Genomic DNA, 15,834 nt, shown 5'->3' on the forward strand with positions numbered 1-15,834 from the left:
GTCTGCTATGTCTCTTCCTTTTATCGCGTAGGCCTGTGTTGTTTGAATTATTTTTGGCATCACTTCTTTTAATCGATTTGCTAAAATTTTAGTTAAAATCTTCAAATCTGTGTTTAACATTGTGATTGGTCTGTAATTTTTAACAATGTCTTTTCTCCTTTTTTGTGTATTAATTTCATTAATCCCATTCCCATTCTTTCATTTAATTCTTCTTTTTGCAGTATTTCTTTAAAAATTTCAGTTAAAATTGGTATTAAAATTTCTTTAAAACATACGTAAAATTCACTATTTAACCCGTCTATTCCTGGACTTTTCCTTTTGTTCAAGCTTTCTATTGCTTTTCTTATTTCTTCTTCTTTTATTTCTTGGTCACATTCTCTTTTATCCTCTTCATCTATTTTTGTTTTTATCTGTTTTAATAATTTTTCCATTTGTAATTCATCAACTCCCTGTGTTTTAAATAACTCCTCATAGTATGTTTTTATTTCTTTTAAAATGTCTTCATTTCCTTCTATGCTTTCTCCTTTTGCTCCTTGTATTATCTTTATTGTTTCTGCTTTTCCTTTTTGTCTTTCTAAATCAAAGAAGAATTTTGTGCACTTTTCTCCCTCTACTACATATTTTGCTTTGCTTCTTAGTCTAGCTCCTTCATATTTCTTTTCCTCAATTTCTTTCAGTTTTTCCTCCATTTCTTTTATTTTTTGTATGTCTTTTTCATTTTTTTCTAGTTCTTTTTCTAAGATTTCTTTTATTGTTTTTTCTTGGTGTCTTTTATTCTTTTGTATTATTCTACAAAATTGTATTGTAGTTTTTTTAATCAGATATTTGACATTTTCCCACCATAGTCTTTTGTCTTCATTATATATTTGGTTTCCTTTTTCCTTTTCTATTATTCTTTTTATTTTTTTAACATAGTCTTCATTTTTTAAAATATCACTATTTAATGTCCACACCCCTGGGCCTCTTTGTATTTCTTCTGTATTAAAATTAAACAATAAAAATTTATGGTCACTTAAAACAGTTTCATCGTACTTTATTTTTTCTATATAAATTTCTATATTTCTTGTGCATAACACATAGTCTATTCTCGATTGAGTTACAAAATTCCCTACTATTTGTCTTCTAGAAAACTCCTTTTTCTTCCCGTTTCTCTCTCTCCAAATGTCTATCATTCCTTTTTCCTCCATTAGTGATTTTAGTTCTTTTCTTCCTGTGTCTGATTTAAAAACCATACCTTCTGTTATGTCCTGTCTGCTAAAAACAGTGTTAAAATCCCCACATACTATTATTTCTTTATAGTCATTTAAAAACCTTCTCAATATGTTAAAAAAGCTTTTCTTTTCACTCTCTTCATTGGGTGCATGCACGTTAACTAAAATGATATCTTTCCCTTCATATTTTATTTCTAAAATCATACATTTCCCTTGTTTGTCTTTATATATTACTTTACTCATTTGTAGTGCATTCTTTCTTATTAAAATAGCTACTCCTCTCCCAGCTTTCCCATTTCCATTACTATAATAAAAGTCCCCATCCCACTCTTTTTTATATACGTCCATCACCTCATTTTTACAATTTGTTTCTTGTAAAATAATTATTTCTTCTCTTTTACACTTTTCTTTTACATTTTGGAATTTTCTGATGTCTAAAAGCCCTCTTGCATTAAAAGACACAATTCCTAAAACCATAAATAAGATAAAAACATTCATAAAAACCATCATCTCAGTCCATCTCTTCCAAGCCCTTTAGCAACTCATACTTATTTGCGCATTCGATTTCTTCATCTTTTAGCAGTTTTTTCCTTGCAGTCTCTAAATTAGGTTTTATCTTTATCGATCTTCTTCTTTTTGATGATTTCACCTGTGTCTCTTTGTTTCCCTCCTTTTGTAACTGTTCCTCTAACTCGTCTTGCTCCTCATTACTTTGGTCTTTTGTCTCCACTGTGTCCAATGCCTTTTGAAAACTGTCTGTCATGTCCATTTGTGTCCAAAATATGTCTTCCTGTTGTCCTTGTTGTAAGTCTTTATTATTCGAATTGCTCATTTCTGCTGCTTCCAAAACATTCCTTAAACTGTCAGTCATATCCATTTGAGTCCATGTTGTCCCTTCCTGTTCAGTGACTCTGTCCTTTCCATTAGCCTCATTCTCTTGTAGTTTTTCACTTTTAGATTCTGTTCTTCTGTCTTGTGTTGTTGTTTTGTCCTCTGACTGTATATTGTCTCCTTCATACATCTGTCTGTCTACCCGCTGCTCTACCTCCTCCTCCTCTTCCCCCATCCAACATTCACATTTATTTAAAACCTTATTACAATCCGGGCACTTCACCGCATCGCAATCCCTTGCGAAATGCCCCCTTTCCTCGCACTTAAAACACTTAAAATCTGGACAGTCTTTCACCACATGATCTGGGCTCATGCACAGCCTGCAAGTTTTCACCTGATGGCTGTGCATCACCCTAAAGTATTGTGGTCCTTCTGCTGTCTCTATTCTTGTGCTGTACGGGAGGGACGCCACTTCTTTGGGGAATCTGGTTTTAACAAACCTCGTCCCATCTTCAATATCTGTGCCCGGATAAAACCTTCTTTTAATTTTTGAAATGGGACAAACTCCCCAATGATCCAATTTCTCTAAAATATCTACGTCAGCAACATAGACAGGCAGATGCATGAAGGAGACAACATAATCGCGGTTTTGTAGCCTCTTTACTGTACAGTTTATCCCTTTAATAGTCAATCCGTCTGTTAACACATCAGCATCTTCCTCTGTTTCAAGTGTTACTTCATACTCCTTGTTTTGTTTTGGTCTTACAGCCAAAATCTTTCCATCCCCAATCCTCTCCATCACTGCTTTAATTAAATCCATTGCTCTCACCTCAGTTGTTTGTCCTATATCCACTGTTACAGTTGCTTCTTTTAGATAAATCCTTTTCCTTGCTTCCTTCTCCGATCTGTTTGTTTCTCGTTGTCGTCTGTCCAGTCCATTGTCATTTGCCTTCTCAAATCCGTCCGCCATTGCCAGGTCTGTCACCGTAGATCCGTCCATTGCAAAAAAAAATAGGAATAAAAAACACTCCTCCCGAACAGCTCACGCTGCTGGGAGGATAAACTAAACAAACTCAAAAAAACTTTAACAAAAATGTATTTTAGTCAAAAATAAAACTAAACAGAAGAAAATGTGGTGAGCCTCTCTCACCAACTGCAGCCAAACACTTCCTGGAATGTACCACTATCACACATGCACAGGGGGGTATGGCCGTAAGCGAGAGCAGCAGTCAAGAGTTGGCTATTTAAAAATAGGCGCAGCACCAGGAGCCGAGCGCCGCTCAGCTTGCCTTGAAACAGCACCGACAGAAACAATGCCCTTGGCCCCTCAATGGTTTACCTCTTTTTTAAAAAAAATGTATTTATTAATTTTTTTGCCAAATGAAGGAATTCAAAAAGCTTACAGCACCTGGTATTCCCAGGCGGTCTCCCATCCAAGTACTAACCAGGCCCAACCCTGCTTTGCTTCTGAGTTCAGATGAGATCAGGCATTGCCAGGGTGGTATGGCCGTAAGCGAGAGCAGCAGTCAAGAGTTGGCTATTTAAAAATAGGCGCAGCACCAGGAGCCGAGCGCCGCTCAGCTTGCCTTGAAACAGCACCGACAGAAACAATGCCCTTGGCCCCTCAATGGTTTACCTCTTTTTTTAAAAAAAATGTATTTATTAATTTTTTTGCCAAATGAAGGAATTCAAAAAGCTTACAGCACCTGGTATTCCCAGGCGGTCTCCCATCCAAGTACTAACCAGGCCCAACCCTGCTTTGCTTCTGAGTTCAGATGAGATCAGGCATTGCCAGGGTGGTATGGCCGTAAGCGAGAGCAGCAGTCAAGAGTTGGCTATTTAAAAATAGGCGCAGCACCAGGAGCCGAGCGCCGCTCAGCTTGCCTTGAAACAGCACCGACAGAAACAATGCCCTTGGCCCCTCAATGGTTTACCTCTTTTTTAAAAAAAAAATGTATTTATTAATTTTTTTGCCAAATGAAGGAATTCAAAAAGCTTACAGCACCTGGTATTCCCAGGCAGTCTCCCATCCAAGTACTAACCAAAAAATGTATTTATTAATTTTTTTGCCAAATGAAGGAATTCAAAAAGCTTACAGCACCTGGTATTCCCAGGCGGTCTCCCATCCAAGTACTAACCAGGCCCAACCCTGCTTTGCTTCCGAGTTCAGATGAGATCAGGCATTGCTTTTTTTTTTTTTTTTTTTTTTTTTTATTAAAAATAATTTTCAAATACAATAAAACAATACATTGAGTGACTTTTCAAACATCAAAAATAAAAAATAATTATACAAAATATATTCATTTGTATTTGTCCCACATCCAGGTAACATCGTTCACATTAAGCTCTAACATTGCATTTTGTTCTACAAACATTTCTATAAATTCATCTTCTTTGTCATTTAATAAAAAATATTCCCGTAACAACCTAAATGATGTTTCCATTTTGTTTTTAAATAATATCCATACATCTACTTTTCTTTTTTCAAATTTTGCAATATTCCTTCTTTGCCATATTACATTCTTCGCAATTATTATACATAAATTAAAAACAGTCATATTAAAACCGTTACCCTTGTAACCAAATAAAAACATTTTCTCCCATTCCTTTTGAGTCATGTTCTCATTATATTTATCTTTCAGCATAGATTTAATAATACGTTTGATCCTTTCCATAAACACACTCAATTCTTCACAGTAAAAAAACAAATGTAAAAAACCTTCTTCTTCATTTTTACAGACTTTACACATTGCATCTCTCTCAATCCCAATTTTACATAACCTCATTTCAGTTAAAATACAATTATGTCTCAATAAATAATTAAAATCTTCTAAAATTGGATCCATATATTTCGTTCCCACATTTTGCCATATTTCACTTTCATTTAAATCATCATATCTTTCTTTCCAATAATTGTTTGCAACTGGTTTTACAAAAGCCATTTCTCTAAAACACAAATAAAAATCTTTTACTTTACAGTCAATAAAAATCTTGTTCTCTCCATTTTTCTTTTTAAAATACAAATCAGGCATGTCTCCATTTTCTCCCTTTTCGTTTTGTTCAATTCTTTCAATCCATTCATGTGGTATTGCTCTTTTTAAATCCTCAAACTGTTTTACAAGTGTTCCTTTCCCTACATTCATTTCATTTTCAGATAACGTGTCTTCAATTGCTTGTAATGGAAGATAGCCTTTTATCACCTCATAGAGCAGATCCTTTACTTGCCTAATTCCAGCTTGCCACCATTTTTTATAATATATTACATTTTCATCTTTCGTGATGTTCAGGTTTAAAAACAAAGGTTGTTCTAACAGCTGGTTTCTTCCTTTAGGTACAATAATCATATTTTCTAAAAAGTTTCCCCAAGCTTCTAAAACCTCTTCATAAAATGTTGGTATACCTGTCCACATTTCTTTTTTTGTTTTCATACATAATACACTACATCCCTTATTTACTCCACCACATTTCTTTAAAAAGTAATCCATGACATTTTTCCACACTTCTTTACTCTTATCATCTACAAAACATTTGACCAATTTCACCCTTAATGTTTTCATTCTTAAAAGTGGGTCTAAAAGCCCAAGTCCCCCAACTTCTTTCCCTCCAATCAACGTGTCATATGATATTTTTGCTCTTCCTTTTCCCCATAAGAAATCTAAAACACATTTTTTAATTCTTTTATAGTATTCACAAGGCAATGGGGTAACACTCAGCACATACCACATTTTTGAGAGCATTAGAGAATTAATCAATAAAACCTTTCCCTTCAATGTCAGGTTTCTCAATTTCCAATATCTCAATCTAATTTCAACCCCTTTTAAAACTCCCTCCCAATTAAAATGATCCGCTTTATTAAAATCCAAACCAACCCAAATGCCTAAAATCTTAATATGCTCATACTCTTCCTTAAAATGTATGTGCTGAGGTAAAACATCTGCCCTTCCAATCCTCATACACACACTCTTTTCAACATTAATCTTAGCTCCCGTCCCCTTACAGTACCTATTTAAAATCCCCATTGCCTTTGTTACACTTTGAATGTCTTCAACCAACAAGGTAGTGTCATCTGCATACTGGTAAACTGGCTCATGTTCAGTTCTTTCTTCTATTTGTATTCCTTTTATTCCATTGACTGCTTTTATTGCTAGTCCCAATGGTTCAGCTACTAATGTGTACAGTAGTGCAGATAGTGGACATCCTTGTCTTATAGACCTTGTTGGTTGAAAACATTCCGTTAAAAAACCATTGCATTTAATACATGTTAAAATATTATAATAAAAAATGTTGATCCATTTCCTAAAATTCTCCCCAAATCCAAATGTTTTAATCACTTCAAACAAATAGTCATGTTCCACTCTATCAAATGCTTTCTCTAAATCCAAACTAATTAAATATCCACTCACATTTTTCTCCTTCATATATAATAATGTATCTCTTATATTTTGAACTGTGTCTAATATGTCCTTCCCCTTGACTCCATATGCCTGTGTGGTGCTAATAATTTTAGGTAAAACTTTCCTTAATCTGTTTGCTAAAACCTTTGCTAAAATTTTAAAATCTGTATTTAACATTGTTAAGGGCCTATAATTCTTCAGATCTAAAGGACTTCCTCTTCTTTTGTATATCATTTTAATCATTCCTATCTTCATTCTTTCACTTAATTCTTCTTTTTTAAAAACCTCATCATAAACTTCTTTTAAAACAGGTACTATCATTTCTCTAAAATTCTTATAAAACTCATTGGTTAACCCATCTATGCCTGGACTTTTCTCCGTAGTTAACTGTCCTATTGCTTCATCAATTTCTACTTCTGTTATCCCTGCATCACAAAAAACTTTATCTTCATCTGAAACTTTTAGTTTTATTTGATTTAAGAGAAACAGTTGATCATCCTGTGTAGTTCCTTGACTCTTAAACATATCTTCATAGAAATTTTTTACAGTTATTAAAATTTCCTCAGTTCCTTGTTTTAATTCTCCATTTTTATTCAACACCTCTTTCATTAAGTCTGCTTTCTGTCTATTCTTTTCTAGGTTAAAGAAGAATTTTGTACTTCGATCTCCTTCAACAGTGTACTTTGCTTTGCTTCTAATTATAGCCCCTCTGCATTTTTCATTTTCCATCTCTTTCAGTTGTTCTTGTAAATATATTATTTTCCCAATATCTTCATTTTGATCTATTTGCAGTCTTTTTATTTCGTCTTCTAATTCCTTTCTTATTTTCATTTCTTTATTATTTTTAACTCTTTTTACAATTTGACAATATTTTATTGAACATTTTTTCATGTCTAACTTCATATTGTCCCACCATATTCTTTTATCTTCTCTATACATTCTGTCCAATTTACTGTTTGCAATTATTTGTGTAATTTTTTCTTTGTATGTCTCATGTTTTAAAATTGTTGCGTTCAAAATCCATACACCTAATCCCCTTTCAACTTTTGCACAATCTAATTTCACACAAAAAAACGAATGATCACTAAAACTGACTTTTTTATAAAATAAACTTTTGATAAAATCCTTCATTTCTACATTACATAACATATAATCAATCCTACTTAACTTCAGCTCATGTAAAACCAGTTGCATTCTTGAAAATTCCCTCTTTGTCTTGTTTTTCTCTCTCCACACATCTATTAAATTGCATTCTGTCATCATTTTCAGTAGCTCCTCCCTCCCCTTGTCTTTTCTATATACCATCTTACTCCCCAGATCTAATTCTGTAAAAACAGTATTAAAATCTCCAATTACAATAACATTCTGCCATTTTTTTACATTTATACTAACGTTTTTAAAGAAGTTCACTTTTTCATTTTCTTCATTGGGTGCATGAATATTATAAATGATGAAATGATCTTCTCCTTTTTCTAATTTCATCGCCATGCTTTTCCCAACTCCATCCTCAAATATGACTTTTTCTTTTTCATATGTACCTCTTTTTATTAAAATCGCTACTCCACTACCCAGTTTATCCTCTCCATTGTTAAAATATATTTGACCATCCCATTTGCTTTGAACCATTTTAACACTTTCATTTTTCCAATTTGTTTCTTGCAAAACAATCACATCAGCTTCTTTACATAACACCAACATTTTTTCAAATTTCTCCACATTCAATAAACCTCTTGCATTCCATGATAAAATGTTAAAAAACATGATAAAAGATATTAAAATATTAAAACCAACCATTATTTTTAGTCTCCTCCTCTACCTCTGCATACCCACTTTTTTTCACTCAACCAACAGCCCCTTCCATAAAAAGAAACACACATTAAAATCATATTAAAATAGATAAAATGGTTAAAAAACATTATTTCTCATCATCTTCTTCCAGCCCTCTTAACACTTCATACCTATTAACGTTTTTTACTCGCACCTTTGTCATCATCTTTTTTCTTGCACTGTCCACATTTGGTTTTACCTTTATTGTTCTTCTTCTTATTAGTCCTCTTTCCACTTTGTTCTTCTCTACATAATCTGCCCTTTGTTCTCCATCACTTTCCATTCCTTCAGCTTGATCAGTCTTACTTTGTTCATCGTTTTCCACCATATTTAAAAAGTTTTTAAAACTGTCAGTTATTTCCATTTGTGTCCACTGTTCTTGTTCTGATGTCTGTTTTTCTTCTTCTTCTTCATCCCTTATAATGTTTGTTTCCTCCTCCATTACCTTTGTTGTTGATTCTTCTCCTTTATTGTTTCTTTCATGCACCTGTCCGTCTACTTGATCTTCTCCTCCTCCTTCCTCTCCTTCCATCCAACATTCACACTTGTTTAAAAAATGTTTACATTCTGGGCATTTGACAGTATTACAATTCCTTGCAAAGTGTCCCTTTTCTTCGCATTTGTAGCACTTAAAATCTGGGCAATCCATTAGCAAGTGTTCAGGGCTCATGCACAGCCTACAGGTCTTCACTTGATGGCTGTGCATTACCCTGAAGTACTGCGGCCCTTCTGCTGTTTCCAGCTTTGTGCTATATGGCAATGATGCCACCTCCTTAGGGAATCTCACTTTTAGGAACCTTGTTCCGTCCTCAATGTCAGTGCCAGTGTAAACCCTTCTTTTTATTTTTGATATGGGATAAACTCCCCATCCTTCTAATTTTTCTAAAATTTCTCTATCATCAAGATAGACGGGCAGGTGCATGAAAGAAACAACATAATCCCTGTTTTGCAGCTTTTTGATTTCACAGTTCACTCCCTTAATCAACAGTCCATCAAGCAATTCCTCACATGTTTCTTCCTTCTCCATAGTAAGTTCAAACTCTTTCCTTGCCTTGGTCTCAAAGCCAGAATTTTCCCTTGACCACACTTGTCTGTCACTGCTTTAATGATGTCCACAGCTCTTACCTCATTGACTTCTTCTGTGTTCACTCTTACTGTGGCTTCTTTTAATACTTTTCTTCCACCAAGTTGGTTTTTCCTTTGTCCAGCTCGTTGTTTGTTGTCCAGTCCATTGTCGTTACCCATTCTTGTTCCTCCGTCCAGTCCAGTTTCGTTTGCCATGAGAGTCTCTGCATCCAGTCCAGTTTCGTTTACCAAAGATCCGTCCATTTTATGCCCAGGAAAGTGCAAAAAAACAAAAACAACAAACCACCCTCCAGTCAGCGGGATGCTGCTGTCAGGTGGTTTAAAAAACAAAAACACAAAATCAAACTCTAACTCAGTCCACAAAAACAAACACAAAACAAAAATACTAAAATGGAGGAGAGCCTTTCTCTCCAAACTGCAGCCGATCACTTCCTGTATTGCTCACTAGTGTCCTCTAGTGTTCCCAGGGTGGTATGGCCGTAAGCGAGAGCAGCAGTCAAGAGTTGGCTATTTAAAAATAGGCGCAGCACCAGGCGCCGAGCGCCGCTCAGCTTGCCTTGAAACAGCACCGACAGAAACAATGCCCTTGGCCCCTCAATGGTTTACCTCTTTTTTTAAAAAAAAATGTATTTATTAATTTTTTTGCCAAATGAAGGAATTCAAAAAGCTTACAGCACCTGGTATTCCCAGGCGGTCTCCCATCCAAGTACTAACCAGGCCCAACCCTGCTTGGTTTCCGAGTTCAGATGAGATCAGGCATTGCCAGGGTGGTATGGCCGTAAGCGAGAGCAGCAGTCAAGAGTTGGCTATTTAAAAATAGGCGCAGCACCAGGAGCCGAGCGCCGCTCAGCTTGCCTTGAAACAGCACCGACAGAAACAATGCCCTTGGCCCCTCAATAGTTTACCTCTTTTTTAAAAAAAAAATGTATTTATTAATTTTTTTGCCAAATGAAGGAATTCAAAAAGCTTACAGCACCTGGTATTCCCAGGCGGTCTCCCATCCAAGTACTAACCAGGCCCAACCCTGCTTTGCTTCTGAGTTCAGATGAGATCAGGCATTGCCAGGGTGGTATGGCCGTAAGCGAGAGCAGCAGTCAAGAGTTGGCTATTTAAAAATAGGCGCAGCACCAGGAGCCGAGCGCCGCTCAGCTTGCCTTGAAACAGCACCGACAGAAACAATGCCCTTGGCCCCTCAATGGTTTACCTCTTTTTTAAAAAAAAATGTATTTATTAATTTTTTTGCCAAATGAAGGAATTCAAAAAGCTTACAGCACCTGGTATTCCCAGGCGGTCTCCCTTCCAAGTACTAACCAGGCCCAACCCTGCTTGGCTTCCGAGTTCAGATGAGATCAGGCATTGCAGGGTGGTATGGCTGTAAGCGAGAGCAGCAGTCAAGAGTTGGCTATTTAAAAATAGGCGCAGCACCAGGAGCCGAGCGCCGCTCAGCTTGCCTTGAAACAGCACCGCCAGAAACAATTCCCTTGGCCCCTCAATAGTTTACCTCTTTTTTAAAAAAAAAATGTATTTATTAATTTTTTTGCCAAATGAAGGAATTCAAAAAGCTTACAGCACCTGGTATTCCCAGGCGGTCTCCCATCCAAGTACTAACCAGGCCCAACCCTGCTTGGCTTCCGAGTTCAGATGAGATCAGGCATTGCCATTTTTTCTTTTATTATACTGTTCAAAATTCATACAATTCACTCATTTATACAGATTACACTTAAGACAAAACATTAAAAAGGTCCATCATAGCTTCACAACATTGTGTTTTGTTTGTTTTTTTTTTACATAAAATGTTGCAAGTAGTGTTCCTTAAAAGGTAAAATCACATTTTTAAAAAGACATTTTTATTCCTGTGTCATTTAAAATCTTTGTGACTTCTTGAGTAAAAACATCATAAAAAGCCTCCTGCATTTCCTCTAACTTAAAATAATAAAATAGACATTTAAAATATTTCTCCACCTTCCTCTTAAACACATTCCACACATTTAATACAACTTTTTCCTTTTTTGCTACAACTCTTCTCTCCCATATTGCACTTTTCATTAAAATCACAAGTAAATTTATGAGTTTTTTATTATCACATTCTTTGTTCAGCCCCAACAGTAACACCTTTTCCCACTCTAGATTGTCGTCTCTTTCTCCTTTCAAAAGTTAAAATCATGTTTTTGCATTTCTCATTAAAATCTTTTAACTCATTACAATATAAAAACAAGTGTAAGAATCCTTCATCTGCATCTTGACATACTTTACATGTGAGACTTTCCTCCATCCCTATTTTGTTTAAAATGACATCTGTAAACACTGCTTTACTCCTGATAAAATATTCTAAATTCTCCAGTTTTGACTGTACAAATTTGCCATTTATATTAGCCCATATATTGTCTTCATTTACATCTTTAAAACGCCGTATCCAGTACTGATTTGCACCAGGTTTCTTAAAAACCCCATCTCTAAAAAACCCATAAATCATTTTCACAGTACAATCTTTAAAATCCCACCATTTCTCTCCAAATCTTACACTTACATCTTTACTTTGTTTATTTTCTTCCATGTTTTCTATTCTTGTTAACCATTCTGCAGGTATGGCATTTTTAATTATGTCGTATTCCTTTATTAAGTCTTGTCTGTTAAAATTCTCCTTTGCTTCATCCATCACATCAATAACATACTGCACCGGTAAAAATCCTTCCTTAAATTCATATAAAACATCCCTTACTCTTGTTATTCCCAACTCCCACCATTTCCTAAAAAACACCACTTTCTCTTGATTAAGAATGTCACTGTTTAAGAATAAAGGCTGATTTAAAATGTTCTCGCGTCCTTGTATATTAAAATGTACACAAGTTAAAAATTTCCCCCATGCTCCAATCAATTCTTTATAAAAATCTGGTAGACCCTCTGTCATGAATGTTTTCATCCTCATCCATAAAATATTATCTCCCATATTAAAATTCCCACTTTTACTTAAAAAATATTCCATTGTTCTTTTCCATGCTGCCTTATTTTCTTCATCCAAATATTTCTTTACCATTTTCACTCTTAAGCTGTTTTTCCTTTGCTCCACGTCTATTAAACCTAGTCCCTTTGCCCACTTCTCCAATCAACGTTGCGTATGCTATTCTTGGAGGCTTCCCTTCCCATAAAAAATCTTAAAAACATTTTTTCAGCCTTTTTTCCATTCACAGTGGCATTGATGACACATATAAAATATTCCATAATTTAGAAACCATTAAAACATTCAAAATTAAAACCCTCCCCTTCAAAGTTAAAGACATTAATTTCCAAAACCTCAGCCTTCTTTCAATCCCTCCTAACATTTCCTCCCACATAGTTGCTTCTGCTTTCTTTTCATCCCTCCCAACTACAATGCTTAAAATTTTAATTTCATCCATTTCCTTGAACGTAAAATGTCCAGATAAAGCCTCAGTTCCTCCAAATCTCAAATATACTGTTTTATCTTCGTTTATTTTAGCTCCTGAACCTTTACAAAAATGTTGCAGTGTTTCCATTGCTTGCTTTACGTTTGCCAGATCTTGTAGTATTAATGTAGTATCGTCAGCATATTGAAATATTTTATTCACTCCCCCCTCTACCTCTATTCCTTTTATTCTTTCCTCGTGCTTCACAGCTAATCCCAGTGGTTCTGCAACTAAGGCATATAAAAGTGCAGATAACGGGCAACCCTGTCTGATTGATCTTATTTTAAAACAGTCTGTTAAAAAACCATTGCATTTTATCCTGGTTATAGCTCCTCTATATAAAATCTGAACCCACTTTATAAAATTTTCCCCAAAACCAAAACTCTTTAGCACTCCAAATAAAAAGTCATGCTCCACTCTATCAAAAGCTTTCTCAAAGTCCAGACTAATTAAAAACCATCTTTCTTCTTATCATTTATATATCTTATTGTGTCTTTAATACTCATAGTTGTGTCAGCAATGTCCCGTACTTTTATACTATATGCTTGGTTTGTTTTTATTATGCTTGGCATCACTTCCTTTAGTCTGTTAGCTAAAACTTTTGCTAAACTCTTCAAATCAGTATTGAGCATTGTTATAGGTCTATAATTTTTTAAATCTACTTTATCCCCCTTTCCTTTGTATATCACCTTCATTAAGCCCATCCCCATTCTTTTATTTACAGCTTCAATCAACGCGTGACGAACAGAACACCTTAAAGATGTTCTCTGATGAAGAGGTGGACCTGGACCTGTCACTCGAGGAAACCATAGAAACCAGACTAAAATCCTTGGAAACCTTCGCGATCGACCAGATATCCAGTTTACAGCAGGACACCAGGGTCCTGCAGGAGGCAGCAGAGAAAGTAATGGAAGGAGACATGACTGTCTTGAAGGCAGAGGTGGCCTCTTTGAAAACGCTGGTTGCGGACCAAGGCCAACAGCTGCAGGAACTAAGGGACAGGCTGGAAAGGAACAGTGAGCCTGAAGTCCAAGAGATGCCTGCAACTTCAATGGACGACAACGCGCTGAAAAGAAAGCGAGATGAAGAAGAGCTTGACAGCCTTTTAAAACCGTTTTGGCCCGAGAAAGCGGATCCTGATGGCAGAATGACACCGAGACAGCAAGCGTTTTTTCAATTCATGTTGAATGACCTAATCATTACAGACCTCAGTAACCTGGAGAGTGACGCATCGCTGATGAAGTCGGAAGGAGTTAGACGGGCTGTATGGACAGAGGACTGTGTGTCAGATGACTACCTGAAACAAAAAATTAAGCAGTACGTTAAAGAAAGCCACACCAAAATATTACTAAAAAGAGAACAGGAAAGACTAAAGAATTTGGTGGGAAAAAGAAAAGTTTAAAGGTTGACCTGTTTGGTGTATTTGCTGTGATAAGGGGGGTGGGGGGGGGGGGGAGTGTTGATGTGTGTTGGGGGTTCTGCATGGGGGTTTTGAGTGTTCTTTTATACATGTAAAATAGTTCAGAGTGAGAAAAAACAAGCTGAAAGTGCACTTGTAGAGATGTAACTCAATAAACATTTAGAATTGAGACTGTCGCTGTCACCGGACGGTAGCTTCGCTGCGTTTGTTTGGAGTTTAGATTCGCAATTTACATTATCACAAAATACCTTCTCATTCACTAAATATTTATCTCTCCTACTTGGGGTGAACAATCCCTGAACACACTCATACAAACAAATCTACTTTTAAACGTTCTGTCTCCCAAGCATCCACCTGGTGTTTGTAGCTTTAGCCTGCTAGCACCTGCTTTAGCCTGCTAGCACCGCTGGAGAAGCATCGATGGAGGCGCTGGAGCTGGAAGCAGTGGAGTCCCAGATTCGCTCGCTGGAGACGAAGCTAGAGGGCATCAGGGCTCTGCTCTTAACCTGTACTCGCTCGTCTGAGGTATGTGTTCGATACAACGACAATCCTCCTGCCTCCTCAACCCCGTGTGCTTCTCTGTCCAGGCCCAGCGCACCGAGGACGCGGTTCAATCAGGCGTCGTTCACACCGACACCCGGCTACCACGGCCCCTGGATGCAGCCGCGTAAGGTGCTTACCAGGTCCCGGGGCAGAACGTCTCCTCCTCCGGTGTTCGAGATCCCCACGGAGAACCGCTTCGCCCCTCTCCGCGAGACGGGTCGCGATGTGGCCATCATTGGCGACTCAATCGTGCGCCACGTCCGCTCCGCTTCCTCCAAAGGTAACAAAGTACGCACTTTCTGCTTCCCTGGTGCCCGAGTTAAGAATATTTCTGCACAGATACCTACTATCCTGAGCGCTGCCGAGAGCCTCGGTGCCGTCGTCCTCCACGTGGGGACGAACGACACCGGGCTCCGGCAGACGGAGATCCTGAAGAAGGACTTCAGGAGATTGATCGAGACGGTTCGACGCACCTTGCCCGCCACGCAGATCATCGTTTCTGGACCGCTTCCTACCTACCGCCGAGGAAATGAAAGGTTCAGTAGACTTTTTGCTTTGAATGAATGGCTATTAACATGGTGTGAAGAACAGAAATTGCTCTTTGCTAATAACTGGAATCTTTTCTGGGAGCGTCCTAGGCTTTTCCGCGCTGACGGGCTGCACCCCAGTCGAGCTGGAGCTGAACTCCTGTCAGACAACATCTCCAGAATACTTCGCTCTATCTGACTAGTAAGTAAAAATTCACAATTTAGCCATACAGACTCCTATTCGTCCCACACAAATAACAGTAATGCATACCTGGCTAACCCCATACAGACTGTGTCTATTCCTCGTATTATTAGATCAAGAAATAAATGTACTGTCTGCTCCAGAAATAATCTATTAAGAATTAAACCAGAAAAAGCACTAAAAAGTGAAAATACAAATTTCATGAAGCTTGGTCTCCTAAACATCAGGTCACTAGCACCTAAAGCACTTATCATAAATGTATCACTGAAACCTGGCTGAAACTAAATGACTATATTAGTTTAAATGAAGCAACTCCTCCAGGATTCCTATATAAACATGAGGCTCGTCAAACTGGTCGTGGTGGTGGAGTT

General features: G+C 37.0%; 1 protein-coding gene and 5 non-coding genes across 6 annotated transcripts in view; all 6 read right to left on the minus strand.

Moving 5' to 3' along the window:
* The window catches only part of LOC130222162 (gastrula zinc finger protein XlCGF7.1-like), a 257,981-nt gene that overhangs the window by 177,910 nt on the left and 64,237 nt on the right, over positions 1-15,834 (minus strand). The window lies entirely within an intron of this gene.
* On the minus strand, positions 3,439-3,557 carry LOC130223577 (5S ribosomal RNA). Its single transcript, XR_008836704.1, has one exon. It is a non-coding gene; the product is annotated as a 5S ribosomal RNA (ribosomal RNA).
* Positions 3,737-3,855, minus strand: LOC130223578 (5S ribosomal RNA). The gene has a single exon (XR_008836705.1). It is a non-coding gene; the product is annotated as a 5S ribosomal RNA (ribosomal RNA).
* LOC130223596 (5S ribosomal RNA) lies at positions 10,015-10,133 on the minus strand. Its single transcript, XR_008836723.1, has one exon. It is a non-coding gene; the product is annotated as a 5S ribosomal RNA (ribosomal RNA).
* Positions 10,314-10,432, minus strand: LOC130223579 (5S ribosomal RNA). The gene has a single exon (XR_008836706.1). It is a non-coding gene; the product is annotated as a 5S ribosomal RNA (ribosomal RNA).
* Positions 10,612-10,729, minus strand: LOC130224012 (5S ribosomal RNA). Its single transcript, XR_008837114.1, has one exon. It is a non-coding gene; the product is annotated as a 5S ribosomal RNA (ribosomal RNA).

The sequence above is a fragment of the Danio aesculapii genome, chromosome 4, assembly GCF_903798145.1.
Source record: "Danio aesculapii chromosome 4, fDanAes4.1, whole genome shotgun sequence".
Classification (NCBI taxonomy): domain Eukaryota; kingdom Metazoa; phylum Chordata; class Actinopteri; order Cypriniformes; family Danionidae; genus Danio; species Danio aesculapii.